At 44.6% G+C, this 17,681-nt stretch overlaps 1 long non-coding RNA gene and 1 pseudogene across 1 annotated transcript; both read left to right on the top strand.

Annotated features, from left to right (window-relative positions):
- Window positions 1–2,347: 2,347 nt before the first annotated feature.
- LOC112263985 lies at window positions 2,348–9,212 on the top strand. The gene is made up of 7 exons (XR_002955572.2): window positions 2,348–2,654; window positions 5,229–5,347; window positions 6,948–7,027; window positions 7,192–7,317; window positions 7,882–7,998; window positions 8,090–8,169; window positions 8,273–9,212. It is a non-coding gene; the product is annotated as an uncharacterized LOC112263985 (long non-coding RNA).
- Window positions 9,213–13,343: 4,131 nt separating this feature from the next.
- On the top strand, window positions 13,344–16,203 carry LOC112263938 (annotated as a pseudogene).
- Window positions 16,204–17,681: the final 1,478 nt, after the last annotated feature.

Here is a 17,681-nt window from a genome sequence, read left to right as displayed (position 1 = left end):
GGCCTTCACCAAGTGAGTTTCTAGGCATAAATTAAACTCTTTATGACAATACATTACATACCTCATAAGGCCTTATTTTGAGATTCACCCTAATAAAGTGGCCTAAAACGCATGGCTTACAGGCCACATCAGGCATGCAAGTAGGCTTGCAAAATTCCGCTAACTCTTCCATTTTTGTGAAGAGACTACCTAAACAATTTAAACGCTAACAACCATTTCAGTAACGGGTGCAAAACAATGGGATTTCTTTGTTTTAGCATAAGATTAATCAATCAGTCAATGTACACTTCAAAAACAAATTAAAAACAATTCTTTAAAAAATCTACCTGATGTAGAGCTTGCTGAGAAATAAACTCAGCAAAATAACTAAATGTTCTCTCACTGTCAACTGCGTTTTATTTTCAGCAAACTTAACATATGTTCACACAAATTTACACAACAAGATTCAACAGTTGAGACATAAACTGAACAAGTTCCACAGACATGTGACTAACAGAAATGGAATAATGTGTCCCTGAATATAGACTGTTACTTTTGATTTTGACCCCCTCTTATCTGGTTTGGCCACCAGCTGCATTAAGTACTTCAGTAGATTGCCTCCTCATGGACTGCACCAGATTTGCCAGTTCTTGCTGTGAGATGTTACCCCACTCTTCTACCAAGGCACCTGCAAGTTCCCAGACATTTCTGGGTGGAATGGCCCTAGTCCTCACCCTCCGATCCAACAGGTCCCAGACGTTCTCAATGGGATTGAGATCCGACCTCTTTGCTGGTCATGGTAGAACACTGAAATTCTTGTCTTGCAGGGAATCACGCACAGAACAAGCAGTATTTCTAGGGATTGTGCAATCCTGGTGAAACTCTGGCAGTTGTTGCTATCCTGTACCTGTCCCGCAGGTGTGATGTTCGGATGTACCGATCCTGTGCAGGTGTTGTTACACGTGGTCTGCCACTGAGAGGACGATCAGCTGTTCGTCCTTTCTCCCTGTAGCGCTGACTTAGGCGTCTCACAGTACGGACATTGCAATTTATTGCCCTGCAGTCCTCATGCCTTCTTGCAGCATATCTAAGGCACGTTCACGCAGATGAGCAGGGACCCTGGACATCTTTCTTTGGTGTTTTTCAGAGTCAGTAGAAAGGCCTCTTTAGTGTCCTAAGTTTTTATAACTGTGACCTTAATTGCCTACGGTCTGTAAGCTGTTAGTTTCCTAACGACTGTTCCACAGGTGCATGTCTGCCCCTGTCTCCCTATGTCACGGTCTTCCTCCTCTTCATCTGAAGAGGAGAGGCAAGAAGGATCAGAGGACCAAAATGCGGCGTGGTATGTGTTCATGGTGAATATTTAATTAAAGAAAACACTGAACACTGAATACAAAAACAATAAACCAATAACGACCGTGACGCTATAAATGAGACCTGTGCTGACACAAGCAACTAGCATAGACAATCACCCACAAACAAACAGTGCAACCCAGGCTACCTAAGTATGATTCTCAATCAGAGACAACTAATGACACCTGCCTCTGATTGAGAACCATACTAGGCCGAAACATAGAAATCCCCAAATCATAGAAAAACAAACATAGACTGCCCACCAAACTCACGCCCTGACCATACTAAATAAATACAAAACAAAGGAAATAAAGGTCAGAACGTGACACCCTGTAGGCCCCAGCTGCCACCAGTAGAAGTTATGCCGACTCCCTACCGCACACTGAGCTGGCTGGGTCCCTCATCAGCCTCCCACTCCCACAGAAACCCTCTCAGCAGACTGGGACTGGATCAACACTCTGGAGCACAGGTCTTTGTCACACACACACGGAAAAAACGACTGACTGTCTGACCGATTGATTGATTTGATGTTTGTGATGTGAAGGCTCCAGACTGGAACGAGGAGCTGCAGGCAGCCAGAGATCTGCCTCAGGGGAGTATGGAGGAGAGACTACAGAGCAATAGGGCTCTTCTACAGGTACACACTTCACACTCACTTTAGGAAGTATTCACAGCTCAAAAGCTGTTATTGTTCCTCTCAAAAGGTATGTTTTCCTTATTTTTATTTATTTTTACCAGATAAGTTGACTGAGAACACGTTCTCATTTACAGTAAGGACCTGGGGAATAGTATGAATGAGCTCGAACTGTAAAATTATTTAGTATTTTCTAGAAATGTCTATCTTCTTTCATCACCCTTTCAGGTGAACAGTGTGTTTGTGTGGGCAGTAGCCCAGGGTGCGGAGACTGTTATTGACGGCTGTGTAGAGCCAATCAGTGGATGTCCTGATAATACTGCCTTTCTTTGGGGCAGGCTGTTCCTGAACCAGGGAGGGGCAAGGGGGCGAGAGGGGACACAGGTAAGCTCTTGTTCTGCTTGTCTACAGCCGGTCTAATTGTATGTAGATAGAGAATGAAGTGTTTGTCATAATGTATAATCATAGAAAATCCTGTTAAAGGCACCATGCTGCTGTATAACATACCCCTCCCCAGGGCAGCCCAGAGGCTGGAGCTGAGGGGTATACAGTCATACAGTGACCTGGAGGGGTGCTCCAGGGCCTCCACACCCTGCCCACTGCCACCGTGGACTACAGGGGGATCCGCCTATCTGCCCTGGGTCTGGCCCCTGGCCCCTGGCCTGGAGGGCCCCTCTGCTCCTACCAGGTAAAGCTCAATAGCAACATAAACATGAGCTATTATACAATCATACTTTCCAGGTCTATGCCCAAACAGTTCGAGCTTCTAATTTAAAAAATGAATATCTCCAGAAATAAGTCTCTCGCTGTTGCAGCCTGTTATAGACCCCCCTCAGCCCCCAGTTGTGCCCTGCACAATATATGTGAATTGATTGCCCCCCATCTCTATCTTCAGAGTTCGTTCTGTTAGGTGACCTAAACTGGGATATGCTTAACACCCCGGCAGTCCAACAATCTAAGACAGATGCCCTCAAGCTCACACAAATTATCAAGGAACCCACTAGGTACAACCCTAAATCCGTACACATGGGCACCCTCATAGATATTATCCTGACTAACTTGCCCTCCAAATACACCTTTGTTGTTTTCAATCAGGATCTCAGCGATCACTGCCTCATTGCCTGCGTCCGTTATGGGTCCCGCGGTCAAACGCTCCCTAAAACACTTATGCGAGCAGGCCTTTCTAATCGACCTGGCCCGGGTATCCTGGAAGGATATTGACCTCATCCCGTCAGTAGAGTATGCCTGGTCGTTCTTTGAAAGTAATTTCCTCACCATCTTAAATAAGCATGCCCCTTTCAAAAAATGTAGAACTAAAAACAGATATAGCCCTTGGTTCACTCCAGACCTGACTGCCCTCAACCAGCACAAAAACATCCTGTGGAGGACTGCACTAGCATCGAATAGTCCCCGCGATATGCAACTGTTCAGGGAAGTCAGGAACCAATACATGCAGTCAGTTAGGAAAGCAAAGGCTAGCTTTTTCAAACTCCAAACAGTTTTGGGACATTGTAAAGTCCATGGAGAATAAGAGCACCTCCCAGCTGCCCACTGCACTGAGGCTAGGAAACACTGTCACCACCGATAAATTCACAATAATCAGGTTACCCCGGTAATCCTGGTTACCCCGGCCAACAGCTCCGCAGCTACTTACCCAAGCCTCCCCAGCTTCTCCTTCACCCAAATCCAGATAGCAGATGTTCTGAAAGAGCTGCAGAACCTGGACCCATACAAATCAGCTGGGCTAGACAATCTGGATCCTCTCTTTCTAAAATGATCTGCCGCCATTGTTGCAACCCCAATTACCAGTCTGTTCAACCTCTGTTTCATATCGTCCGAGATTCCTAAAGATTGGAAAGCTGCCACGGTCATCCCCCTCTTCAAAGGGGGTGACACTAGACACAAACTGCTACAGACCTATATCTATCCTGCCCTGCCTTTCTAAAGTCTTCGAAAGCCATGTGAACAAGCAGATAACTGACCATTTCGAATCCCACCGTACCTTCTCCACTATGCAATCTGGTTCCCGAGCCGGTCACGGGTGCACATCAGCCACGCTTTGCTTAACACACCTGGTAATGGTGTGTTTCTTTCCTTGCCAGTGGATGCAAGGACAGGTACCCTAGTGGTTAGAGCGTTAGACTAGTAACCAAAAGTAAAAATCTGTTGTTCTGCCTCTGAACAACAACTGTTCCTAGGCCGTTGTTGAAAATAGGAATTTGTTCTTAACTGACTTGCCTAGTTAAATAAATAAAATACTTGGTCTCTGAGTTTTGTATTATTCTTTACGTAAATCCAAAACGCTCCATTTAGTATGATAGTGTAACGACCCTGGGTTTATAAGCGAGGAAATCGACCCTGCCGCACGAGCATGCTTTTGCGGCACAGTCGATAGCGCGCCGGACCTCGGGCTAGAAGGTCGAGGGTTGGAGACCTGCTCCCTGCTGTTTCATTACATTGGTGTCAGAAGTGATCGGACCTCGGGCTAGAAGGTCGAGGGTTGGAGACCTGCTCCCTGCTGTTTCATTACATTGGTGTCAGAAGTGATCGGACCTCGGGCTAGAAGGTCGAGGGTTGGAGACCTGCTCCCTGCTGTTTCATTACATTGGTGTCAGAAGTGATCGGACCTCGGGCTAGAAGGTCGAGGGTTGGAGACCTGCTCCCTGCTGTTTCATTACATTGGTGTCAGAAGTGATCGAACCTCGGGCTAGAAGGTCGAGGGTTCGAGACCTGCTCCCTGCCTGTTTCATTACATTGGTGTCAGAAGTGATCGGACCTCGGGCTAGAAGGTTGAGGGTTCGTGACCTGCTCCCTGCCTGTTTCATTACATTGGTGTCAGAAGTGATCGGACCTCGGGCTAGAAGGTCGAGGGTTGGAGACCTGCTCCCTGCTGTTTCATTACATTGGTGTCAGAAGGGATCGGACCTCCCATCCACGACAGTGCGTGTGCTTGGCCGTTGAGCGCTTTCCTGTAAGACGTAGAGTCGTTACGTTAACTAGGCTAGGGGTTAAGGTTAGCAAAATTGTCCATGATGAGATTCAAACTCAAAACCTTCTTGTTGCTAGACGTTCACATTATGCGCCCCACCCTTCCACCCCGACCAACTACCCTACTTTTATTTTCGTCTTAAGTAACCATCTGTGTAACCATATCAAATGTAACATTTCATTCTAATTTGAGTGTCCCGGAATGCACATTTTACTATGTTACGTCTAGTCTATCTGACCAGGCTGGTGGATGTGGTGTGTTTCTGTCACCCAGGCATGATGGATCAGGCGTATGAGCGTCTGAAGGAGGCAGCATACCTGTTTGGCCGTGTGTGTGATGACCTGAACCCAGAGGCCTGCTCCTTCCTGTCTCAGCCTGATGGCCAGAGTGAGGTACACAGTCTAGAAGTCAACCAATTTTTTTATGATTTTTCAACACCGAAACCGATTATTGGAGGACCCCAAAAAAAAAAGCCAAATGATTTTTACATTTTTAAAAATGTTTAAATTTGAATTATATATATTTGTTTTATATATATATTTGTAATAATGAGATTTACAACAATACTGAATGAACACTTTTTTTTAACCTAATATAATACATATATAAATAAAATAAATTGAGTCTCAAATAAATAATGAAACATGCTCAATTTGGTTTAAATAATGCAAAAACAGTGTTGGAGAAGAAAGTAAAAGTGCAATATATGCCATGTAAAAAAGCTAACGTTTAAGATCCTTGCTTTGCTCAGAACATAAGAACATATGAAAGCTGGTGGTTCAATATTCCCAGTTCTTCAATATTCCCAGTAAAGAAATATTAGGCTGCAGTTATTATAGGAATTATGACGAGTCAACCATTTCTCTCTATACCATTTGTATTTCATATACTTTTGACTATTGGATGTTCTAATAGGCACTTTAGTATTGCCAGCCTAATCTCAGGAGTTGATAGGCTTGAAGTTATAAACAGCGCTGTGATAAAGCATTGTTAAGAGCTGCTGGCAAATGCAGTAAAGTTTGAATGAATGCTTACGAGCCTGCTGCTGCCTACCACCGCTCAGTCAGACTGCTCTATCAAATCATAGACTTAATTTTAATATAATTATCACAGAAATACGAGCCGTTGGTCATTAATATAGTCAAATCCGAAAACTATCATTTTGAAAAAACAGAACGTTTATTCTTTTAGTGAAATACGGAACCGTTCCGGGTGGCAACCCAAAGTCTAAATATTGCTGTAACATTGCACAACCTTCAATGTTATGCCATAATTATGTACAATTCTGGCAAATTAGTTTGCAGCGTGCCAGGCAGCCCAAACTGTTGCATATACCCTGACTCTGCTTGCAATGAACGCAAGAGAAGTGACACAATTTCCCTAGTTAATATTGCCTGCTAACATTAATATCTTAACCAAATATCTAGGTTTAAAAAAATAGACTTCTGTGTATTGATTTAAGAAAGGCAAAAGATGTTTATGGTTAGGTACATTCGTGCAACGATTGTGCTTTTTTCACAAATGCGCCTTGTTAAATCATCACCCATTTGGCGAAGTAGGCTGTGATTCGATGATAAATTAACAGGCACAGCATTGATTATATGCAACGCAGGACAAACTAGTTAACTACACATAGTTGATGATATTACTAAGTTAACTAGTGATTATGTAAAGATTGATTGTTTTTTTATAAGATAAGTTTAATTCTAGCTAGCAAATTACCTTGCTGCACTAGCTTAACAGGTGGTCAGCCTGCCACGCAGTTTCCTCATGTAATGTAATCGGCCATAATCGGTGTCCAAAAATACCGATTACCGATTTGTTATGAAAACTTGAAATCAGCCCTAATTAATCGGCCATGCCGATTTAATCGGTCATCCTCTAGTACACACACCCACACACCTCCAATTATGGCCTCAAGTTTAAGGCGTAGGCTTGTAGGGCTTTGTAACTATTATCCTGTGCCTCTCTACCCCCACCCACAACTACCAGGCCCGCAGTGTCCAGCTCAAGCCTGTGGTCATCAGTGAGAGGGTCCTGGGCTTTGACCACCCCAACACTACCAACAATACGTAAGTACCACATTGTCATCCACTACTCATTGTCATCCACTACTCACCACCACCCACAAGTTGGAGGAAATCAAAACACCAATAAACAAGTTAGCCTTTGTTTACCTTATTTATTTGTAATCTGAGTAATCCCTAGCTAAGTGAATGAGGTGTGTGTCCTGTAGGCTCTGTTGGCAGAGTATGTGTTTGCTGGAGGAGAGTCCACTCTAGCTCAGAGGTGTCTGTTCAGAGCACGTCTCCTGACGCTCACAGTTCATGGAGAAGACCACCCCTACACTGCTACACTAGATGTAAGTCTGCTACACTCCGAACGCTGTAGGTGTGGGTTATACTGGACAGGATTCTGCTATACCTACCCACTCCCAACTCCAAGACCTCTACTGCTTGAGGGGATTAACTCCCTCACACTCTCTCACTCACACACACACACACACACACACACACACACACACACACACACACACACACACACACACACACACACACACACACACACACACACACACACACACACACAGAGCTGTCTAGGTTTGGCTTTGCCAAATGAACAGGCAGGGCAGTTCCTACAGAGCGCGCTCAAAATCAATACTTCCTTCTTTGGCCCCACCGATGTGCACACCGCTTTCAGGTATCTATCATTCAAATCATTCTCACAATTTACCTATCAACCAACTAACTATTCAATCACTTCGCCTCCCCTTTCTTCAGTCAGCATCTGTTGGCCCAATGGATGTGTGGAGTGGGAGACTATCATTCTGCCATAAACCATGAAATAGAGGCTCTGTCTGCTTTCACCAGCCTGGTCAGTACCTATCACACTATCTGTTTGTGTGTGACCCTGTTGTTTCTCTCAGTATGGTGAGGACCACCCCCAGAGACACTACAGCTACGAATTTCTGCACTCCATTACCCAGCAGGCAGTGCATGTGGAGCACTCTATAAGGAAAGGCGGGGACCCGCTCACAGCTGAGGTAATAACAGACTATTCTCTTTTTGTGTATTAAATAAGGTCTGGAAGAGGTGACCATTAAGACCTCTTCTGTCTGTCTCCTCTTTCCACAGGGTCAGTCTCTTTCTCCCTCAGCTGAGACCACTCTGGAGCAGCTGGCCCTGGTCACAGGCATTAGGACACCAAGCCACAGGTAACACGGAAGAGAAGCACCACACCCCAATCATCCCACCGTGTGTGTGCCCACGTGTATTAGTAGACATGAATCTAAACATGGGCTCGTTCTGGTCTCTTAGTGACAGGCTCCTGGATTTCAAACAGAAGCTGATGGAAAAGAGAGAGGCAGTTAACGCCAAACCAGACAACACATGCACAGAAACAGTGAATGAAGAAGAAGCAGAGGGGACATCTAAAGGAGAGGAGGCTGTGGCAGTCCAGGAGATCACCAGCGAGGTGCTCTCAGTAGAGGCAGGTCACAATGAGAACCCAGCCAACAGACAGTGGACTGCCATCAACTGGAGCCCATTGAGGAGAACGTAGAGGTGGGCTCAGTAGTAGAGAGTGGAGCTTTTGGATAATCCAGTGAGGGAGATGAAGACCGAGCTGCCCCAGAGGCTGAGCAGCACACAGGGGACAGGGGACAGAGGATGGAGAGGCAGAATTGATGGTTACTGAGGAAACTGAGCCAGTATAGAGGAGAGTCTGACACAAAATGGAGGTTTGGAATCTGACGGAAACAAATCAGACAGTGAGATGGAGATAGTCAATGATAAGCCAGGGTCAGATGTGAACAGATCACCAGTGATGACCAATCAGAACAACAAGAGGACGTCATGAACGGGAATGCCTCTATCCATCGACCAAGCAAAACTAACCCTGACCACAGCAGAGGGTGAGATGCTAGCTAACGGAACATCTGTCAGAGAGGGAGGATTTTTTTTTTTTAAGGGATTAACAGAACAAATAACCAAAGAGAAGCCATAGGACAGACAAGGCAGTAGCATATTAAAGGGGCTGTTGATTCAGCTGGATCAGAATCCTGAGAGCAGATGGCTGTGGAGGATGAAAGGGGAAAACGAGGAGAAAGAATATAGAAGTGTGCCATTCTCTTTTATCTGGGTTGTTTACTGGTATTGGGAGAGAACTTATTTGGTCTTTATCACCAACGTTTTGGCATCACTGTGCCATCAGGGTTTATGAAACATGTAACTTCATTGACTCTTAAATAAACCATTTAAAAATCTTACTGCTGTTATCTGATTTAGTCACAGATGGCATATAATTGAATGTTAATTCATACAACTGAATAAAAAACATGAGCTGGCGCACACCAAGAAAAATTATTTTATGTGGAGGTGCTGACTAATGGCATATAAAAAGAGTCATGCACTCCATAAACTCCCAGTCATTTATATATGGAGTGTGCGACTCTATTTTTATAGTTTATAATTCTTACAACTGAACCAAAATATGAATTTAAAAAATGTACATTTCATACATACAATGCATTCAGAAAGTATTCAGACCCCTTTACCTTTTCGACTTTTTGTTACGTTACAGCCTTATTCTCAAATGGATTTAAAAAAAAATCCACATCAATCCACACACAATACCCCATAATGACAAAGCAAAACAATTGTTTTTTTAAATGTTTGCAAAATCACACTTACATAAGTATTCAGACCCTTTACTTCATACTTTGTTGAAGCAGTGATTTACAGCCTCAAGTCTTCTTGGGTATTCAAGTATTTTGCTCCATTCATCTTTCCCTCGATCCTGACTAGTCTCCCAGGCCCTGCCCCTGAAAAACATCCCCACAACATGATGCTGCCACCATGCTTCACCATAGGGATGGTGCCTGGTTTCCTCCAGACGTGACACTTGGCATGCAGGCCAAAGAGTTCAATCTTGGTTTCATCAGACCAGAGAATCTTGTTTCTCGTGGTCTGAGAGTCTTTTAGTTGCCTTATGGCAAACTGCAAGCGCGCTGTCATGTGCTTTTTACTGAGGAGTGGCTTCCATCTGGCCACTCTACCATAAAGGCCTGATTGGTGGAGTGCTGCAGAGATGGTTGTCCTTCTAGAATGTTCTCCCATCTCCACAGAGGAGGTCAGTCAGTGACCACCTGGGTCAGTGGTCACCCCCCTGACCAAGGCCCTTCTCTCCCGATTGCTTAGTTTGGCCGGGCGGCCAGCTCTAGGAAGAGTCTTGGTGGTTCCAAACTTCTTCCATTTAAGAATGATAGAGGCTGTGTTCTTGGTAATCTTCAATGCTGCGGACATTTCTTGGTACCCTTCCCCAGATCTGTGCCTCGACACAATCCTGTCTCGGACCTCTACGGACAATTCCTTCGACCTCATGAATTTGTTTTTGCACTGTCAACTGTGGGACCTTTTATATAGACAGGCGTGTGCTTCTCCAAATCATGTAAAATCAATTGAATTTACCAAAGGGGGACTCCATGTTGTAGAAACATCTCAAGGTTGATCAAGGGAAACTGGACGCAAAGTAACAATGTGGAAAAGGGAAGAGGTCTGAATACTTTCCAAATGGTGTGTGTATATGTATGTATGTGTGTGTATATATATTATTCCACAGATGAATAAACACAAGTTATACAGCACTCACACACAGCAGCCTGAGAGTCTATAGAAATCCAACTTAGCGAACAGGATGTCCAGTATCCCACAATCCTATTTTAATGGACTGGAAACCATAGACTACTTCATCATTGTCTCTCCATCGTCCACTCGAATAATTCCTTCATCCTCCACCCCTCCCTCTCAGCACTGTGGTTCCCTCTGTATGATCGGGGCAGTGTTGATAATGGGGTTCTGGCACCTCAGCCAAGGCTGCTGAGATTGAAAGCGATGTGGCAGTGTAATTGAAGATGTCTGGCTGGGCATGGTAATTGCCACTCCTTATATATATGTATACACACACACACAGCCTGACTGAGGGAGGTTAAGCGTCAAACACCTCCAGAGACAGTGGATCATAATGAATCTCACTTGATTTCTACTGTGTATCTTGAGTTCTCTATGAAACATCCTGAAGGAAAAGGCAATTGTTTAAAGGCAAGGTTTCACATGTGCGTGTGCACACACACACAGACCTGTCCTGTATACCAGCAAAGCTGTTTCCTGTCATAGTCAGTAAAGGCAGTGTTTCTCTACTCTGGTTTTTACACATCAGGCTGTTTTACAGATCCTTCCCCCAATGCATCAGGTAGAAAAGAGTTGGCCTCGACACAGCTCGCTTCCCCTCCAGATTACATCCCACATATGAATACAACAGTACTTCATTAGTCCATCTGCAGAGACCCACATTGTCTTCTGTATTACTTCCCCACACACAACAAACCTACCACATTTTCAGTCAGCACGGTGAAGTCAAGCTGTCTCAGTACCGCCAACTCCCCTTAGGAGAACAAAGGGTCGTACACACTGCACAGCTCCATTGAGATCTAGACAGGAATACAGTTTACATGACATACAGTATAGTATGGAATACAGTGTCATTGCACACCACACTGCTCCATGGGGATCTAGAGTGGGCCAGGATAAACTGTGAAGCCGTGTCTTTTGAGAGAGAGCGTGTGTGCCTGTAGTGATTCCAACAGCAGTAAAAGCATGACAAGCTGGTAATGAGCTGTTACACAGGAAAAGGAGCCTAGATCATAATACACAGACTCTGGCGGGCCGTTGGGGCTTCAGGGGCCAGTTCCCCTCCCTCAGGCCCTGGGTCACAGCCTGCTGCTGGGTCCGCTCCAGCCTCTGGGGAGTCTGTCTTTACCACAGAAAGGAACTCTTACCATAGTGTTTACATTTATCTAATCCTTTCAGGTTTAGTGTGTAGCTATATGAGTAGAGGCTGAAAGTAAGGGGACTGGGCGAAGGGACTGGACGGGGCACAACATAATTCATTAGAGTTCTTCAACTGACCTCTACACTCCAACCAGAAGTCTGCACAACTCAGTCCAGCCCTACAGGGGGAGAAAGAGGGACGTGAGCAATGGTTTATCATTTTGTGTCAACTGCCTTGACTAGATAGGCCTACTGTCCAACTTGTACAATACATCAGTCCTGTCCGTGTTGGTGGCACCTTTTATTTTATTAAATACATCAAACACATGGTTTCCATGGTTTCCAGGTGTTTGATGCCATTCCATTTGCTCCGTTCCAGCCATTTTATGAGCCGTCCTCCCCTCAGCAGCCTCCACTGGTGTCGGCATTTCCCGGTATCTGCCGGGCCGTGTGAGGCTTCCCTCAGTGGGGTGCTCCCTTACGTCACTGGACCACTTGTTACCGCTGTTTCACATCCATAGCCGCAAGAAGTAGGGGTGTTGCAGCACCCCCTGAAAAATCAGAATTAAAATATATATCAAATGTAATCACAAAAGTAGTGCACTGGGCCTTGCCTAGTATTAGTAGACCAATATAGAAGTCTGTAGCCTGGGCAAGAAGCTATGAACAAAGACAAAAAACATCCACATCAAATGTAATATTTTTCTTGATCAAACAACATGTGCAGTGTTAATTTACCATCCTTACAAACCACTTAATGTAAATGTACATTACTGTGGTGTACATAGGCTGGTCATCTAGGTTTGTACCTGTAGACTTCCTATCACCATGTAGAAAAACAATGTACAACACAGTAATTGAGTACACTGAGACATCAAGTGGTTTGTGATGTGATGATGTGGCTCAGTTGGTAGAGCATGGTGCTTGCGATGCCAGGGTTGTGGGTTCAGATTCCATGGGGGATCAGTATGAAAATCTAGGCACTCACTACTGTAAGTTGCTTTGGATATTAGTGTTTACTTGAATGGAAAAGGAACAAATAGATTGTTTCAGTTTTCACATAGAAATAAGTTGCATTTGTAAAGTTTTTCAAGGAACTGGAAAACATATTAAGCAAGTATTTCTATATTCCACAAGTATTATTAACTGTTTGGTGCAGATATTTATCAGGCTCAATTACAAAATGCTGGTAAACACTCATACATTTAGTTAAATTGTTTTCACAAAAGTAGTGCACTGGGCATTTACCAGTCCTATATTAGCCAACTGATATAGAAGTCTTCAGAGCTGGAAAAAAAATCGCAGCACCCCTTCCATTTACACACACTCTCAAGCAAACGTTCATATTGATAAATCTCACACGTGGAAATGATCCCACTCATGGTTTACGCATAGATTTGTATCTGGGTTAATGATGTATGCCTTACCCTACCTTCACCCCCCCCCCCTTTCCCCCTAGGAGTTCCAGAGGGACCAAGTCAGTGGCGTAGGGATCCTGTGGGTCGGGGAGGGAAGAAAAAAACAAAGTCTTCCTACAGGACTGTAGAAGAGCTGAAGGCTAATGGCAAGCTGGACGGACCACACAGACACCCACTGGAGAACTGGCTCAGGTCAAGGTGAGGGGGAACACGCGCACAAACACACATGCATAGTTGGTCATTTAAGTATCCAGAAACAGATTTTGTTGGAGAAAAAAATCGACTGACTAAGATAAAAATGATGTCACCAAGTACATTAGCTAGTTCTGGGGAAAGCTCAGGTTAAAGATCCCAGTAGCCAATGTGTATGGTTACATTAACTAATGCACATACAACACTAGCTGGTGTATATGATTACATTAACTAATGCACATGCATCTGACATTGATGTCAGGGAACATGAGGACAGGATGACGGCAGAATAACCAAAGAGTGAAACATATGCATATACAATCAAATGTATTAGTTTTGTGTTACGTAAGAGGTCCCGCCACCATTATAATCAACCCGAAGCAGATGTGGGCGTTTCTGGGCGTGAACAAGCAAGAACTCAGACTGAAAGATAATGGTGGCGAAAGGACAAGGGGAGTTATTTCATTTACATATGGGGTGTATCCATATGCTGTATGTGAGGCTGCAAAGCTATAAAGCTCCGTGCTTAGAAAGTTGGTTGTTCCATATGGATCAGCACGGCTTTGCTATTTTGTAGTAAAGTCTCATTTGAATTCACAAGTTCCAATAAGAGTGTTATATTTCTGAGTCAATATTCCACGACAACATGTGAATTGCTGTTTTATCTCCTATTTCCCGAGAACTCAGAAACTCGTATAAACTTACTAAATATTCCCGTCTGGCCAGTTGGCTGTAGTCCTCGCGGCGTCTGCAGTATGAGCGTGACGTGGTGGTGATTCTGAGCCACGAGAGCTCCAGTCTGCAGACGAGGCTGGGGTCGGAATGAGTCGCCATCCAGAGACTAAGCAGTACGTGTCAGAGGAATGCCCTAAAAATGGTCAAAGACCCCAGCCACACACTGTTCTCTCTACTACCACATGACAAGCGGTACCGGAGTGCCAAGTCTAGGACAAAAAGGCTTCTCAACAGTTTTTACCCCCAAGACATAAGACTCCTGAACAGGTAATCAAATGGCTACCCGGACAATTTGTATTGTGTGTCTCTATACGCTGCTGCTACTCTCTGTTTATCATATATGCATTGTCACTTTAACTATACATTCATGTACATACTACCTCAATTGGTCCGACCAACCAGTGCTTCCGCACATTGGCTAACCGGGCTATCTGCATTGTTTCCCACCCGCCAACCCCTCTTTTACGCTACTGCTACTCTATGTTCATCATATGCTTAGTCACTAACCATATCTATATGTACATACTACCTCAATCAGCCTGACTAACCGGTGTCTGTATGTAGCCTTGCTACTTTTCATAGCCTCGCTACTGTATATAGCCTGTCTTTTTACTGTTTTATTTCTTTACCTACCTATTGTTCACCAAATACCTTTTTTGCCCTATTGGTTAGAGCCTGTGAGTAAGCATTTCACTGTAACACACACACACGTATTTGTGCTCTCTCAGGGCAGGTCATTGTTGAAGATGGAGAATAACAGTGGTCACAGTATTGAACCTTGTATACCCTTTTCTCTCTAGGAGTGTGCTGGTATCTTTGCGACCCTACAGAGTGAGTTCTGTGAGGAGTATTAGACTCTAGGTTTGGGTTATCTGGCTGCGGCTGTAGTACATCCACTTATCAGAGAGAAACTATACACATGGGACCCTCAAGGTACACACACACTCCCTTGCATGCTCCACCTTCAGTTGTGGAGGCACCACCAAGTGCTAGAAACACACACGTACTCCTAGTTTCCTACACTGACTCCTGCTGTTTGTCTGTAGGATAGTTCATATGGTCTGGAGGAGGTGGATCAGTGGCGAGCCATCCTGGAGTCAGGTCAGCTACACCATGCCAACGCCCCTGAAGCACACATGGACCCCTACCACAGGTAAGTCAATACCATGTCACACCTCAAGTGTTTGTGTCCCCAGCAGGCAAGTGGCAAAAGTGTGTGTGTGTGTTTACAGGCTGCTGTGGGAGGTGTGGATCCTGGTGCTGCGAGTATGTGTGTCGGGATGGCAGCCTCGTATGGTGGACTGTGTGGAGGTCTGGGCCCCTCTGGATACTAAACCACCTCCTGGAACAACTCATCTTCCCCAGGCTCCAGAGAGAGGTACAATCCCACAGACAAACATCAGCACTATACCAGTGATACAAATATGAAGACTCATGGCATGGTGCCAAGCTGTCTTGGCTAAACTTTTCAGAACCTTAAAGTAGTAGTAGCTTGGTCTTGGTAGGGTAACTCAGAGTGTCTGCTCTTTTCTATCCAGAACCCTAAACATCATGAACACACGCTTTCGATCTCCACTAACCCTACACCTTCTCTATGATAGGTGGGTAGCTGGAACCCACTGACGGACACCGTGCCCATCCACACCTGGCTGCCTCTGCTCCAATCACGGCTGGAGCCTCTGTACCCGCCAATCTGCAGTAAACTGGCCAATGCACTGCAGCGCTGGCACCCAAGTGACGGCTCTGCCCGCCTCATCCTCCAACCATGGAGAGAGACGTGTTCACGCCCGGTGCCTGGGAGGCCTTCATGGTCAAAAACATCATCCCTAAACTAGGTACACACACTAACCTTGTCCCCTAGAGCCAGCTGAATGACACTGCCCTGATTGCCTCAGAAAGGCAAATGGCACCATCTTCCCTGTATTTTTAATTTTATTTAACCTTTTATTTTAACAGGGAAGACATTGAGACCTAGGTCTCTTTTACAAATGCGCCCGGTAAATACAACAAATATATACAGTGGGGCAAAAGTATTTAGTCAGCCACTAATTGTGAAAGTTCTCCCACTTAAAAAGATGAGGCCTGTAATTTTCATCATAGGTACACTTCAACTATGACAGACAAAATGTGAAAAAAAAATCCAGAAAACCACATTGTAGGGATTTTAATGAATTTATTTGCAAATTATGGTGGAAAATAAACTTTTGTTATTGACCAAATACTTATCTCAATACTTTGTTATACCTTTTGTTGGCAATGACAGAGGTGAAGACTTACAGAAAACGTTTGACAAGGTTTTCACACACTGTTGCTGGTATTTTGGCCCATTCCTCCATGCAGATCTCCTCTAGAGCAGTGATGTTTTGGGGCTGTTGCTGGGCAACACGGACTTTCAACTCCCTCCAAAGATGTTCTATGGGGTTGAGATCTGGAGACTGGCTAGGCTACTCCAGGATCTTGAAATGCTTCTTACGAAGCCACTCCTTCGTTGCCCGGGCGGTGTGTTTGGGATCATTGTCATGCTGAAAGACCCAGCCACATTTCATCTTCAATGCCCTTGCTGATGGAAGGAGGTTTTCACTCAATCTCACGATACATGGCCCCATTCTTTCCTTTACACGGATCAGTCGTCCTGGTCCCTTTGCAGAAAAACAGCCCCAATGCATGATGTTTCCACCCCCATGCTTCACAGTAGATATGGTGTTCTTTGGATGCAACTCAGCATTCTTTGTCCTCCAAACATGAAAAGTTGAGTTTTTACCAAAAAGTTATATTTTGGTTTCATCTGACCATATGACATTCTCCCAATCTTCTTCTGGATCATCCAAATGCTCTCTAGGAAACTTCAGACGGGCCTGGACATGTACTGGCTTAAGCAGGGGGACACGTCTGGCACTGCAGGATTTGAGTCCCTGGCGGCGTAGTGTTACAGCTCTCTGCAGGTCATTCACTAGGTCCCCCCCGTGTGGTTCTGGGATTTTTGCTCACCGTTCTTGTGATCATTTTGACCCCACGGGGTGTGATCTTGCGTGGAGCCCCAGATCGAGGGAAATTATCAGTGGTCTTGTATGTCTTCCATTTCCTAATAATTGCTCCCACAGTTGATTTCTTCAAACCAAGCTGCTTACCTATTGCAGATTCAGTCTTCCCAGCCTGGTGCAGGTCTACAATTTTGTTTCTGGTGTCCTTTGACAGCTCTTTGGTCTTGGCCATAGTGGAGTTTGAAGTGTGACTGTTTGAGGTTGTGGACAGGTGTCTTTTATACTGATAACAAGTTCAAACAGGTGCCATTAATACAGGTAACGAATGGAGGACAGAGGAGCCTCTTGAAGAAGTTACAGGTCTGTGAGAGCCAGAAATCTTGTTTGTAGGTGACCAAATACTTAATTTCCACCATAATTTGCAAATAAATTCATTAAATCCTACAATGTGATTTTCTGGATTTTTTTTTCTCGTTTTGTCTGTCATAGATTAAGTGTACCTATGATGAAAATGACAGGCCTCTCTCACCTTAAGTGGGAGAACTTGCACAATTGGTGGCTGACTAAATACTT

The sequence above is a fragment of the Oncorhynchus tshawytscha genome, linkage group LG12 (assembly GCF_018296145.1).
Source record: "Oncorhynchus tshawytscha isolate Ot180627B linkage group LG12, Otsh_v2.0, whole genome shotgun sequence".
NCBI classification, from domain to species: Eukaryota; Metazoa; Chordata; class Actinopteri; order Salmoniformes; family Salmonidae; genus Oncorhynchus; species Oncorhynchus tshawytscha.
Note: the sequence above shows the minus strand (reverse complement) of the source record. Positions and strands in the feature narration are given on the sequence as shown.